This window comes from Nerophis lumbriciformis, linkage group LG08 (assembly GCF_033978685.3).
Source record: "Nerophis lumbriciformis linkage group LG08, RoL_Nlum_v2.1, whole genome shotgun sequence".
NCBI lineage: Eukaryota > Metazoa > Chordata > Actinopteri > Syngnathiformes > Syngnathidae > Nerophis > Nerophis lumbriciformis.
Window position 1 is genome coordinate 30,861,279 of NC_084555.2, and position 15,106 is coordinate 30,876,384.

General features: G+C 41.0%; 1 long non-coding RNA gene across 2 annotated transcripts in view; it reads left to right on the forward strand.

Annotated features, from left to right (window-relative positions):
- Positions 1–9,753, forward strand: part of LOC133611285 (uncharacterized) — a 42,030-nt gene extending 32,277 nt beyond the window's left edge. The window contains exons 1-3 of one of the 2 annotated variants that reach the window (XR_009815972.2): positions 8,731–9,186; positions 9,362–9,517; positions 9,601–9,753. This is a non-coding gene — a long non-coding RNA (uncharacterized lncRNA). Of the gene's footprint in view, positions 1–8,730; positions 9,187–9,361; positions 9,518–9,600 lie in introns of those variants that run through there. The other variant, XR_012050573.1, reaches the window with a different exon arrangement.
- Positions 9,754–15,106: the final 5,353 nt, after the last annotated feature.

The window sequence follows — 15,106 nt, forward strand, 5'->3', positions numbered from 1 at the left end:
TGTCCCGGCAAGAAATTTGCGTTCAAAGAACTCCGGCTTATTAGTGATTCCCAGAGCCCAAAAAAAGTCTGCGGGCTATAGAACGTTTTCTATTCGGGCTCCAGTACTATGGAATGCCCTCCCGGTAACAATTAGAGATGCTACCTCAGTAGAAGCATTTAAGTCCCATCTTAAAACTCATTTGTATACTCTAGCCTTTAAATAGCCCCCCTGTTAGACCAGTTGATCTGCCGTTTCTTTTCTTTTCTCCTCTGCTCCCCTTTTCCTTGAGGGGGCGGGGGGCACAGGTCCGGTGGCCATGGATGAAGTGCTGGCTGTCCAGAGTCGGGACCCGGGGTGGACCGCTCGCCTGTGCATCGGCTGGGAACATCTCTGCGCTGCTGACCCGTCTCCGCTCGGGATGGTGTCCTGCTGGCCCCACTATGGACTGGACTCTTACTATTATGTTGGATCCATTATGGACTGGACTCTCACAATATTATGTCGGACCCACTCGACATCCATTGCTTTCGGTCTCCCCTAGAGGGGGGGGGTTACCCACATATGCGGTCCTCTCCAAGGTTTCTCATAGTCATTCACATCGACGTCCCACTGGGGTGAGTTTTTCCTTGCCCTTATGTGGGCTTTGTACCGAGGATGTCGTTGTGGCTTGTGCAGCCCTTTGAGACACTTGTGATTTAGGGCTAGATAAATAAAGATTGATTGATTGATTGATACAAAGTGGAAAAGTGTTCTGTGGTCTGACGAGTCCACATTTCAAATTTTTTTTGGAAACTGTGGACGTTGTGTCCTCCGGACCAAAGAGGAAAATAACCATCCGGATTGTTATAGGCGCAAAGTTCAAAAGTCAGCATCAGTGATGGTAGGGGGGTGTATTAGTGCCCAAGACATGGGTAACTTACACATCTGTGAAGGCGCCATTAATGCTGAAAGGTACATACAGGTTTTGGAGCAACATATGTTGCAATTCAAGCAACGTTACCATGGACACCCCTGCTTATTTCAGCCAGACAATGCCAAGGCACGTGTTACATCAACGTGGCTTCATAGTAAAACAGTGCGGGTACTAGACTGGCCTGCCTGTAGTCCAGACTTGTCTCCAACTGAAAATGTGTGGTGCATTATGAAGCCTAAAATACCACGGAGACCCCCAGGACTGTTGAACAACTCAAGCTGTACATCAAGCAAGAATGGGAAAGAATTCCACCTGAGAACCTTAAAAAATGTGTCTCCTCAGTTCCCAAACATTTACTGAGTGTTGTTAAAAGGAAAGGCCATGTAACACAGTGGTGAACATGCCCTTTCCCAACTACTTTGGCACGTATTGCAGCCATGAAATTCTAAGTTAATTATTATTTGCAAAAAAAAAATAAAGTTTATGAGTTTGAACATCAAACATCTTGTCTTTGTAATGCATTCAATTGAATATGGGTTGAAAAGAATTTGCAAATCATTGTATTCCGTTTATATTTACATCTAACACAATTTCCCAACTCATATGGAAACGGGGTTTGTATTACATGATTATCATATCATTGAACTTTAGGGTTTTATTACTTATGTCTAAAATACTAAACGGTCTCGCTCCATCCTACCTTGCTGATTGTATTGTACCATATGTCTCGGCCAGAATGGCTTATTAGTGATTCCCAGAGATAAGAGATGGTCAGACAGCGACTTGAAAACGGTCTGTAAAACGTTATCTATGCAACAGTTTGAGCAAAGAACCACCGTTTACATCTTATATAAACCACACGGAAGTGTTTTAAATGTAGGAAAAAATCAGTAATCGACCCCTAAAAGGTTGCATGGAGTTCAGAAGTACGTTGCATAATGTTGACAGATGTTCCTTTGACGTCTTGCATTTTTTTCCCCAAAATATAAACTTGGGCGTTTATAAAAACCCTGATAGGTTGTATGATATATTACAATTGTATTAGAAGGCATTTTTTTTAAGGGTAGGAATGTAGATTGACCGGTAAAATCCCCACAACGTTATGGTGTAGTGACTGCAGTGACGTCAAGAAACTGTTGTCTGATTATTCAGAGAATAGATGACTCGAGATGAAATGACAGAGATTAAATGGTCACTCAAAGGGACAAATTGAATGTTTCTTCTAAGTCTACACAACACATGTGGACTGGACTGGTTAGCCAACTCTGACCCCTCAGTACCCTGCAGTATTCTCTTGAGGGTGTAGAGTTGGTCTAGTGTGCCACAAGAAGGGCTTTCTATTTATCTATTTGGATTATTTCTCATTTTAATTCTTATTTTGCGTCGTTGTGATTATTTATTTTATGCAAGGTGACAACTATTATCACTTACTTGCAAGAGGAGCGATCCAGTGACATGCGGTGAGGTTCATGGCTGGTGAGGCACTGACTTCATCACAGTCAGATTTACAAACATATGAACCCTAAAGAGTATCTTATTCACCATTTGATTGGCAGCAGTTAACGTGTTATGTTTAAAAGCTCATACCAGCATTCTTCCCTGCTTGGCATTCAGCATCAAGGGTTGGAATTGGGGGTTAAATCACCAAAAATTATTCCCGGGCGCGGCGCCGCTGCTGCCCACTGCTCCCCTCACCTCCATCGGGAACAAGTGCAGAGGACAAATTTCACCACACCTAGTGTGTGTGTGACAGTCATTGGTACTTTAACTTAACTTTAACTTTACACATACAAACTGTAGCACACAAAAAAGCACATTTAATTAAAAAAAACGTTATTATGGTCTTACCTTTACTTATAAGTGCGGGAACAGTGGTGTTCGTGTTGGAGGAGTTGTGAATGAATGAAATATGAAATCCGTGCTGCAGTCTGCAGGTGTACCTAATGTTGTGACCCTGCAGTCATTCACGGCTCCTTCGGCGCGAGCATTGTTGTTTTTGCACTTTTTGGCTTCTTGTTAAGTGACTTTTTTTGGGTGGATTCGGTCTTGCACGTGGAGGGTTTGGGTGTGGGCTTTGGTTGGTGTGGCGCTCCCGTCGAGGGGTGCATTCTGCGACGGGGGTGCATTAACCGGCACCAGGAGGCGGGATTACTGCGAGCCTCACACAGTGCGTCTTCGCAGAAGTTTTCTGATTGCTCAGCACAAGAAATACGTTACACACATACAGTTGTTGACATCATTTCCCCATTGTGTGATAAACAAAGTCTATCCGATTTTGTAGTGGCTATTTTGGCTGGTCACTTTTTTCCTGTCTGTGAAGCATAGTCCTAATACAACCATTTTAAAAGTGTTGACACTTCTTGTTGAGTCGGCTGGATGTCAACTCAAATAGTAGACCAACCGTGTTGCTCCCTGTCCTCATCAACTTCTTTATTGAAGTCAGAGAACCATCTATGCATCCATTTGCTACCACTTGTCCCTTTCGGGGTTGTGGGGGTCAGAGAACCAATGTGGTGTGGACTCGAGTCACATGACTTGGACTCGAGTCAGACTTGAGTCATGAAATTGATGACTTTAGACTCGACTTGACAAAATGTAAAGAGACTTGCAACTCGACTTAGACTTTAACATCAATGACTTGTGACTTCACTTGGACTTGAGCCTTTTGACTTGACAAGACTTGCTACTTTCCCCAAAACCCAAATATTAAAAAGTTATTCAGGACCGCTCTGTATCTTTCATTGTGTACGTGTGTGTCTGTCAGCGTGTTTGCTGTCGGTACAACATCCAATCAAATTAGATCCACGTTGTTTTCATCTGACAGCATTCAACCAATCAAATTGCAGGACAACCAACGAAGAAAATCTGTCAAACAACGCGGCAGTGAGACAAAATGATACCAAAGATAGTTTCGTTCGGGTATAAAAACTACGAGGAACGAATTGCAGTATGCAAAACATGTCGTTCGAAGATTACAGACGGACGCAACAACTTCTAACTTCCTTTGACTTTTGAAGTTACAGAAAGAACGGTAAGTTTTGAATGTAAGCTAACGTTAATTGGCTAAGTAACGTAACTTTTATTTGCTGTGTAGTTAAATCAGTGAGGCTGTAAACTCATTGCTAACGTTATAACGTTACCGCAAACACGGCAATCTGTTGCGTACACTGCATTAGAGTCTTGGCAGTGCCTGGCTCCAGTTCTCCAGTGGAACGAGTTTTCAGCCATGGTGGCATCATACTACGCCCCCATCGTGCACAAATGACTGACAGACTCTTGGCCAATTTGGTATTTTGCAAATGCAATGCAGCATAGGGCCCTGACATATAAAAAGTACAACTTTGTTCATTGTAATGTTCATGTATTTATGTTTTTCATAAACACACATACAGTATGAGATGAGATCAATGAGATAAGGTAAGAACAGGATAGAATAATGTCCCTAATGGCCCCTCATAAGAAACTGCTGTGGAACTAGTTAAAATGCAATATGCCATGGAAATACAATGTTAACAATTTTGTACAAATAAGTACAGTTGCACTTGTTTTTTCAAATGTGTGTATTCTGTAAAAGAATTAGTTAAATGTTTAAAATTACTGGTTAATGGTGCTATTATGAAGTGCAATGTTAGCACTATTTTTTTCCTGCAATTTCAAATGCACTTGTTTTAATAAATAAATACAGCGTTTTAAAAGCATAAACAATCTGTGTAAATATATTAGTCTGTGGTAAAAGGACTTGAAAGGACTCGAAACTCAAAATGCAGGACTTGGGACTTGACTTGAGACTTTCCAGTCTTGACTTTGGACTTGACTCGGGACTTGCCTGTCTTGACTCGGGACTTGACTCGATTCTTGAGGGCAAAGACTTTAGACTTACTTATGACTTGCAAAACAATGACTTGGTCCCACCTCTGGTGTTTACGCCATCGTCTTTTTATTTTTGTTTATCATCACTTTTCATGATGATGAAGAATAAAGACAGGTATACTCACTCGAACTCAATCCCATGGTGTCGCCTAGTCTTTGCACTACCAGCCTGCATGGAGTTCAAATAGTGGACTAGATGTGGGAGGGCGCTTCTGGAAACGAAATGTGCTTTCATCCATTTACTGCCGGAGGAAAGTTTCATTTCTGGAGAATACATTCACAACATAAACATTGCCAGTGTTTGCATGGAAACGCACGTGGATCCTGATTAAAGTGAGTCATTTTTATGATTAGAGTGAGTCATTTTCAAGGTTTGGAATTTATATTGTAGTGTTGGCCAAGTTGTCAAAGGGCTTTACCTAAAAGATGCCTAGGAATGCTGAAAAACTGCATGATTATAATGAATTTCAATGATCACTTTGATGGCATACACGAATGAAATGCATACTCGTTCCGGCCATACAGCCATACATGTCACACTAAGAGTGGCCGCATAAACAACTCCAACGCTGTCACAAACATGCGCCACACTCTAAAACCACACCAAACAAGAATGACAAACATATTTTGGAAGAACATCTGCACCCCAACACAACATAATCACAACAGAACAAATACCCAGAACCCCTTGCAGCACCAACTCTTCCGTAACGCTACAATATATTTAATTCACCACAACATTTTGGTAACGGGCTCCATTCATGTCCACGATAAACACGTTCAAGTTTATTATTCTATTAATATATTTAAAAGTTATTATTTACAATACCTGGTTGTACGTTTTACGTACAGTACATTAATGATCAAATCCAGGCTGACAACATCCATCCATCCATTTTTACCACTTGTCCCTCCCGGACTTTTATTTATTTCTGATATGTCGACTGAATGTATTTTATCTTGACGTTGCCAATTTGTTTCCTTAGTTAAGATTGCAGACTTAACAAGTCAGAGTATTATTATGTATATGATGTATTATTAGTTGTTTTATTCTCATTTCTCCAATTTGCAACGTGTTATTACACATCTGATTGCAAATGCATTTTCAAATAACCATTTACCAAGTGGGTAGTGGGTATTTTATTGTATTTAACAATTAAGCACTGATATGCAAAAAAAACAAAGTGTTCTGGATCAAGATGGTCCTCAGGTAAATATGTAGAATTTAACAAATGTCCCGGTAAAACAAAGAGCACATGGAATATATTGTTATACACAACAAATATCAACAACAACAACACGCCTCATCTAATCTCTATTAAAGTTTAGAGTTATAAAAATGTTTAACATATATTTTGCTATCATATAATTGAATCAGCCAAGGTGTTGATTAATGTCTTAGTCACTGCCAGTGGTACAGCTGTCCACTAATAAACCAGAACAGCCAAGCAGCGTCCACGTCACTTGCTCTCCATCAAAGCCATCATTGGACTATTGGGAGTAAGTGTTTGGTGTGGGGTTTAAACTCAGATGAAGCAGCCACTGCTGATTCTGTAGCGGCAGAGCATAAAAGTGTATTGTTCCAATATATTGTAAATATTACATTTTGTGTTTCATGGATAAACTGATGCAGAGCTAACTTATTTTTGGACATAATGTAAATGGGCTTTTTAGTACCATAGCTTTTAATGGACAGCTTTACTTTCCGGCAAAACATATTTTTAAACCATTCAAAAGTCAGTGTAACACTTAGTAACTTCACTGGTTTTGGGTTTTGTATAATTTCCTCGTAATATTATTAATCTTACTGTTAATATATGCTTACTTTCTGTTGTAACATATTTATCTACCCTTCTGTTAAAATTTAATTGTTAATGACTTTGTCAATGTTTTCCTCATAGTAGAATAGGTGTGTGGCCATCATGTGGCCTATAGAGGCAAATCCGGGCACTTCCAGGTTTCAGGTGATGATCTAAGTAAGCCCCATTAGGCTAATGTTTATTTATCTAAATCTGTGCAGATTTAGGCTAATTTTTAAATGTTTAGAGGCAAATATAAAAGCGATCATGGATAATTTTTTAAAATGGGATGGAGTGAATTTTTACCCTCTGAAGAACTTTAAAAAAACAAAAACAAGATTTAAACCATTTATCATCACCAAAGGGTTACTGCTACCTCACTTCACTTGACACTTACGGTATTTAGAGAAGAAAAGATTGGAGGCACCTCATGTCTTTACATCTGAGGGCTCCACAAATTAAGGATTAATCTGTCAATTAAAGACAAAGTTGGATTTATCCGTGCATCGCTAAATAAAGTATTTGATTGACATAACGAGTGCCGTGCTGCTGTGATCGTGACGCTAACGAGAAAAAGGATAAGTTTGTTTGCAGTAGATTTTTGCTCCAAATATTAGTCTCCTTTACAATGAATGTCTGCAGTTATTTTTATGGTGTCAAGACCATATTTTGTCTAATTATTTAGCTATAGATGTCCCTGTTGTTCAGCAATGTTTGCTAGCAACATCAAGATTCAGTATATGATGTTGAGCCTATGAGAAATGTATTCATCTAGTGTATTAATACTATTAAGGATATTTTCTTGATGCTAACAAATATCACCAAAGATGCTATAATGTGGTCATCTGTGTGGAATCAAGCACTTATCTTTCCTGCAAAACAACAACTAAGCTTTTAGTTTCTGTTATGAAATCGTCAATGAAAATACGGTGGATTGGACAAAAAATCACTATATTTATTATTAGGACTTAACATGAGGTTAGTTTATTTGCACAACCAGGTCTTTGTAGTTATATTTAGACTTGGGAACCACGAAAGAACAAAAAACTAATGCTAAAAACTAAAGACTACTAATATGGTAGAAAATAAACTATATTGCATCACAGAAAGTTTCTCAAATAAATCAAATGTTCAAACACACATTTTACAAAGGGATGGTTGCAGACACAGGCATGGTCCGATTGTATTAAACAAGATGATGAAAGTGATATTTTTAAGATATTTTCCTTCAACGCGCTTTTGTTTTTTCCTGACTTTATTACCTTTATGAACCACTTTTCTCTAGTATAGAGAGAGAACATTCACTCACATTCACACACGACAAGCGGTAGAAAAATGGATGGATGGACATTACTGTTTGACGATATTACGCCCACTGGAGGGCGCTGTCGCACTGTAGGAAAACTTATTTGTAGCCGTAGAAAATGCAATGTTCACAAGGTTTAATGTGAAAAGTGTAACTTTAAGGACAATTACAATATATATAAGGTGAATAAAGATTGTGGACCATCAGGTTGAGAGACCATTTTTTCAACCCGGCATGCGAGAGTAATAATCACTTATTTGTCTGTTGTTTGGATACTTTACATTAGTTTTGGGCGATACCACAACTTTAGGTGCACAATCCAACACCAAGTAAGGCAAGGCAAGTTTATTCATAGAGCACAATTGGTACAGAAAACAAGTCAAAGTAGTTTATACAATATTACAAGAAGGCACAAATAAAAACTAAATAATCATGATTGAAATTAAAATCAAATAATATAATCATCATAAACGATCAAATTTGAATTAAAATCAAAGAGTGTAGATAAAATACATTCAGTCGACATATCAGAAATAAATAAAAGTGGTAGAAAATGGATGGATGGATGTCAGTCTGGATTTGATCATTAATGTACTGTACGTAAAACGTACAATAAGGTATTGTAAATTATAAATTTAAAATGTATTAATAGAATAATAAACTTGAACGTGTTTTTCGTGGACATGAAAGGAGCGCGTTACCTTAACGTTGTGGTGAATTTTACATATTGTAGCGTCCCGGAAGAGTGGGTGCTGCAAGGGGTTCTGGGTATTTGTTATGTTGTGTTTATATTGTGTTGCGGTGCGGATGTGCTTCCAAAATGTGTTTATCATTCTTGTTGGGTGTGGTTTTAGAGTGTGGCGCATGTTGGATCTTTTTATGTGGCAACTCTTAGTGTGACATATATGGCTGTTGAATAAGTATGCCTTTCACATGTAAGTTGCACTCGATGCGACAGTGACCATTGAACCTGGTTATAAACACGCAGACTTTCAGCGATCGTAGTCATGTATCAAAGGAATCCCACTGATAACACAATAATCACCGATAACTCGTCCAAAACCACGATTTAAATTCCCAACTTTGAAAATGACTCACTCTGTTCAGGACCCACGTGCGTTGCCATGTGAACATTGACCATGTTTGTGTAGTGAATGTGTTCTCCAGAAACGAAACTTTCCTCCGTCAGTAAATGGATGAAAGCTCGTTTCGTTAAGTTTCGTTTCCAGAAGCGCCTTCCCACATCTAGTCCACTATTTAAACTCCATGCGGGCTGGTAGTGCAAAGACTAGGCGACACCATGGGATTGAGTTCGAGTGAGTATACCTTTCTTTATTCTTCATCATCATGAAAAGTGATGATAAACGGAAATAAAAAGACAATGGCTTAAACACAAACCAACTGCTATATTAACCTTTCCTCATCATTTGTCGACATATATGCACACTTCCTTTTGTGGTGTTTTAAATAATGTGGTTCACTTTGGTTCAGGTACTTCGTCAAATGAGCCTGATGTGAGAGCGATGGGGTTCACCTCAGATGGGATAACAAAAGGATCCTGGGCTGCAGATATGATGTCATCTGAAGCCACCGACAATGGAGGAGGGGTGCCATCAGGGGGCCCGGTATCTAACTATCAGTCCATTGGTAAATACAGTAAATATAGTGTTATGTCATGACCTATTCGAGGAAGAAATGCCTGTAATTTGACAATATGTTCATTTTTACAGGGGCGGGCGGACATGGTGGAAAAAACTAATAACCAAATAACAAAACCATGAAATAAATAATAATATTGGTCTATTAAACTGTGTTCTGAATGCATTTTCTGTGTGATTAAAATCGCCTTTTAACATTTACTTGAGTAAAAATTACAAAATTTGTTTTTTGTGTTTGTTGCCTTACTTGTGTGTGTATGGAAGAGAAAAAGAAAGAGTGAAGTGAATTATATTTATATAGCGCTTTTCTCTAGTGACTCAAAGCGCTTTACATAGTGAAACCCAATATCTAAGTTACATTTAAACCAGTGTGGGTGGCACTGGGAGCAGGTGGGTAGAGTGTCTTGCCCAAGGACACAACGGCAGCGACTAGAATGGCGGAAGCGGGGATTGTACCTGCAACCCTCAAGTTGCTGGCACGGTCGCTCTACCAACCGAGCTATACCGCCCCAAAGAGGATTTTTACTGTTTCTCTGCTTGAACAATGTCGCTAAACTAATGTTTGCAGATACATTTTTTGCCATGAATTTCTACGTTGTACACTGTAGAATCTCCAATCTGTTTAATGTTATTAGTGTGATTTTGACAACATTATTCTTGATAAGAAGCAATAGAATAGAGAAACTAGAGGTTTAGATAAATATGGCATTTGTAACACAGGAAGGATAGTATATGTAAGCGCCATTTGCTACAAAATACATTATTCATATTGTGTCATTGTGATGTGTATTATAACAAGAAGAAATGTGATGTAATTTAAGTTAAGTTTTAAGTTAATGGATATGTGCAGTATTAGTAAACAGTTATGGTATAATTGCAACTGTACTTTAATTTGAAGGTTTGCGACTTCCGCCTGTATGTGAGCTGAACAGAAAGTGATGTGTTTTATGTAAATTGGTTCTCTGACCCCCGCAATCCCGAAAGAGACAAGCCGTAGAAAATAGATGTATAGATGGTGCAACACGGTTGGTCTACCATTTGAGTTGCCATCCAGCCGACTCAACAAGAAGTGTCAACACTTTTAAAGTGGTTGTATTAGGACTATGCTTCACAGACGGGGAAAAAAGTGACCAGCCAAAATAGCCACTACAAAATTGGATAGACTTTATTTATCCCACAATGGGGAAATTATGTGGTTCCAATGCAGATACAAAAAGTCCACAAAAATAATGTAAAAACGTGCAAACAAAATGGAAACATCAATAAAAGCAAATGATCTAAAAATACATTAAAAGTGATACAACCAGCTGCCACTTCAGCGGTATCATTTCTACATACAGCTACAAAAATAAACCCAAAAAATTAGCAATAAATAGACATAGATAAACAACAAAACAAGAACACAATTTCAAGACCCACTTATTGTACCTACTCTGTGGTTAGAGCAGGGGTGTCAAACTCAAATACAGAGTGGGCCAAAATTTAAAACTGAACAAAGCCGCGGGCCAAGGTTGAACAAATGAACCTTTTAATAGGGACCTAAACAAGTTTTGCATTGAATATTGAACAAGCAAGGCTTATAAAACTTTATAGTGACATGCAAAATAGAGTTTCAAATTATAATAATAATAATTAAAAAATATCAATGGCATATCAAATACAATTTAAATAAAAATTGAATGCCTCTTTTCTATTTGCAGCCTTCTGAGGTAAGTATCAACATTAACTTTTTCCACAGGCTAATACATTTGAAAATAAAATAACAATGAATAAACCAACCATTCAGGACTTTAAACTGCTCAGTTTGCATCACACTGATCTAATCTGATGTACCCAAACCAGATACCTGCCATCTTTTCTTGGATGCTAGTTCATTAATGTCGGGGCTCAGGCTTTGAGCTGAGGCAACCTTCATTATCGAATGAAGGTGTTCATCAGTCAGACGTTACCTTTGAGACGTCTTCGTCATCTTCATTGAGGAGAAAAGTTGCTCACATAGATAAGTGCTGCCGAACATGGAGAGCAATTGAGCAGCTTGGGTGTGGAGCTGAGGCATTGTGTCAGGGATGAATTGTGGAAACTGTGCGGCGCCAACAGCATCATTCTTTGACTTCAGCGTGTCATCACACGGGAGTTCAATCAGCTCCATTTGAAGGTTAACTGGTGCTTTTTCAACATCAACTGCAAAGGGATTACTAAACAGTTCAAATCTACATTTCTGACCATCAAAGTCGTCAAATTGCCGGCTTAACTCAGCGCCGAGTACACTGAGTTTTTCAGCAAAATGTGCGCACGCGGTGGTAGAGCATACTTGCCAACCCTTCCGAATTTCCCGGGAATTGCCCCTCCCGAAAATCTCCCGGGGCAACCATTCTCTCGTATTCCACCTGGACCACAGTCTTGGGGGCGTGCCTTAAAGGCACTGCTTTTAACGTCCTCTACAAGCTGTCGTCACGTCCGCTCTTCATCCATTCTAACAACGTGCCGGCCCAGTCACAAGATATGTGCGGCTTCTGTAAGCACACACACACGTGAATGCAATGCACACTTGATCAACAGCCATACAGGTTACACTGAGGGTGGCCGTATAAACAACTTTTAACACTGTTACAAATATGCGCCACACTGTGAATCCACACCAAACAAGAATGACAAACACATTTCGGGAGAACATCCGCACTGTAACACTACATAAAAGCAACAGAACAAATACCCAGAACCCTTTGCAGCACTAAGTCTTCCGGGACGCTACAAAATACACCCCCCGCTAACACTAAATGCCCCCCCACCCCCCACACACACACCTTGTAGCGTCACCGAAGAGTTATTGCTGCAAAGGGCTCTGGGTATTTGTGCTGTTGTGTTTATGTTGTGTTACGGTGCGGATGTTCTCCAGAAATGTGTTTGTCATTCTTGTTTGGCGTGGGTTCACAGTGTGGCGCATATTTGTAACAGTGTTAAAGTTCTTTATACGGCCACCCCCAGTGTGACCTGTATGGTTTTTGATCAAGTATGCGTTGCATTCACTCGTGTTGGTGCGTGCAGAAGCCGCACATTTTTTGTGACTGGGCCAGCACGTCGTTGGACTGGATGAAAAGCGGACATGACGACAGCTCGGAGCATATTTTCGGGAGGGGCATTGAAATTTGGGAGTCTCCCGGAAGGGTGGGCAAGTATGAGAATTAACGGTGAATGCGAATTAGCGGTGAATGCGGTGTTACCGCGGCACCGCCGCTGTATATAATCGGCGGGCCAGCTCTAGTGTTAATTTGATATTGCCTCAAGGGCCAAATGAAATTACACGGTGGGCCAAATTTGGCCCGCGGGCCAGAGTTTGACACCCATGGGTTAGAGTGTCCGCCCTGAGATTGGTAGGTTGTGAATTCAAACCCCGGCCGAGTCATACCAAAGACGATAAAAATAGAACCCATTACCTCCCTGCTTGGCACTCAGCATCAAGGGTTGGAATTGGGGGTTAAATCACTAAAAATGATTCCCGGGCGGTACAGGTGCTGCCCACTGCTCCCCTCAACTCCCAGGGGGTGAACAAGAGGATGGGTCAAATGCAGAGGACAAACTTCACCACACCTAGTGTGTGTGACAATCATTGGTACTTTAACTTAACTTTAACTACACCGAGGTGGCCTCAGTGCTCCATGCCATCGGCTGCTGGGGTAGGGGGCAGCACTGCCACAGAGAGTAACAGACCCAATAAAGCAACCAACAAAGCCGACTCCATCTTAGGCTGCCCACTAGCTCTCAGACAATGTCCAGTTTGCGAGGAGGAGGGAGAATCTGTCCAGGAAAACCGAAGTGTTCAATAACTGCTCATTCGGCAGGGCTCCGTGAAGTTTGTCCATTCCGACGCTCAACGCTAGCTCCGCAGCCCCGTCTATTCGTCTGCATCTCCCCCGGTCTCTGCTTGCGGAATCCGGTGTGGAAGAGAGCCAGCACTTGGTTTCTTGTGCAAACATTGCTGTCGTGACTATTTGGACTGGCTATCTGCTGTGCACAAATCACAGCTCCAAAACAACCACTTCTCAAGTGATGACACAAGGTGTAGTGTTGCCTGTTGAGTCGGCTGGGTGTCAACTCACACGGTAGAACACCCGTGTTCGCCCCCGCAGCCATCAACTTTTTAATTGAAGTCACACAACAAATTTACACAAACATCACTTCCTGTTCAGCTCTCATACAGGCGGAAGTCGCAAACCTTCAAACTATAATTACAATTACAATTGTTCACTTATACTGTACATCCTACCCATCCATTCATTTTCTACCGCTTGTCCCTTTGGGGGTGGCGGGGGGTGCTGGAGCCTATCTTAGCTGCATTCGGGCGGAAGGCGGTGTACACCCTGGACAAGTCGCCACCTCATCACAGGGCCAACACAGATAGACAGACAACATTCACACTCACATTCACACACTAGGGACAATTCAGTGTTGCCAACCTAAGAGCACCGCAAAAGTCACAAAAGTGCCACCGTTTGTTGCGCAGTCCCGAAAGGGCCCGAACCAAAAAGCAAAAACAAGAGGGAAATATCCAAAACAAGTTTACAGAGCTCCTGGGACCAGCAACTACTACAGCGACGCCATCTTGGTAAGATAAGCCTGGGAAGCCAGCATTTGTAGGTTTTTTGTGAAATGCAAAAATGTTGCTTTACTGTTTTGAATGAGGGCAGCACGGTGGAAGAGGGGTTAGTGCGTCTGCCTCACAATACGAAGGTCCTGAGTAGTTCTGGGTTCAATCCCGGTGTGGAGTTTGCATGTTCTCCCCGTGACTGCGTGGGTTCCCTCCGGGTACTCCGGCTTCCTCCCACCTCCAAAGACATGCACCTGGGGATAGGTTGATTGGCAACACTAAATTGGCCCTCGTGTGTGAATGTGAGTGTGAATGTTGTCTGTCTATCTGTGTTGGCCCTGCGATGAGGTGGCGACTTGTCCAGGGTGTACCCCGCCTACCGCCCGATTGTAGCTGAGATAGGCTCCAGCGCCCCCCGCGACCCCGAAGGGAATAAGCGGTAGAAAATGGATGGATGGGATGTTTTGAATGAAATGAAAATCAAATGAATGAAAGTGTCTGCCAATGTGGAGGCTATGATATCCAAGGTCAAATACTTTTCTGAACTGGACTTTAAGACAAAATGAATGTGATTATACCAAGTATGTTTTCATGGAGGATAGATAGTCCTGCTTCACATAAAAACACAGAAAGGTAAGACACACTAAATATTCTATTCATTTATTTATTTTTGATTAAAGCTAATGGGACAAAAAAGTGTTTGATAACGACTTTATCGTTATTTATTGTGTTTGCCACCAGAGTGTACAATCTGATCACTGGTCACTTTATGACCTGGTCCCTACACACCGGAGCTCTTGTGAAAAGAGCTCAGCAGCGCATGCACTTTTTGCGTCGGATGAAAAGAGCACAGCTCCCTCCCCCCATTCTCAGCACATTCTACAGAGGCACTATAGAGAGCCTACTGACCAACAGCATCTCTGTCTGGACTGGAGCCTGCAGTGCCTCAGACGGGAAGTCTCTCCAGAGAGTGGTGAGGACGGCGGAAAAGAT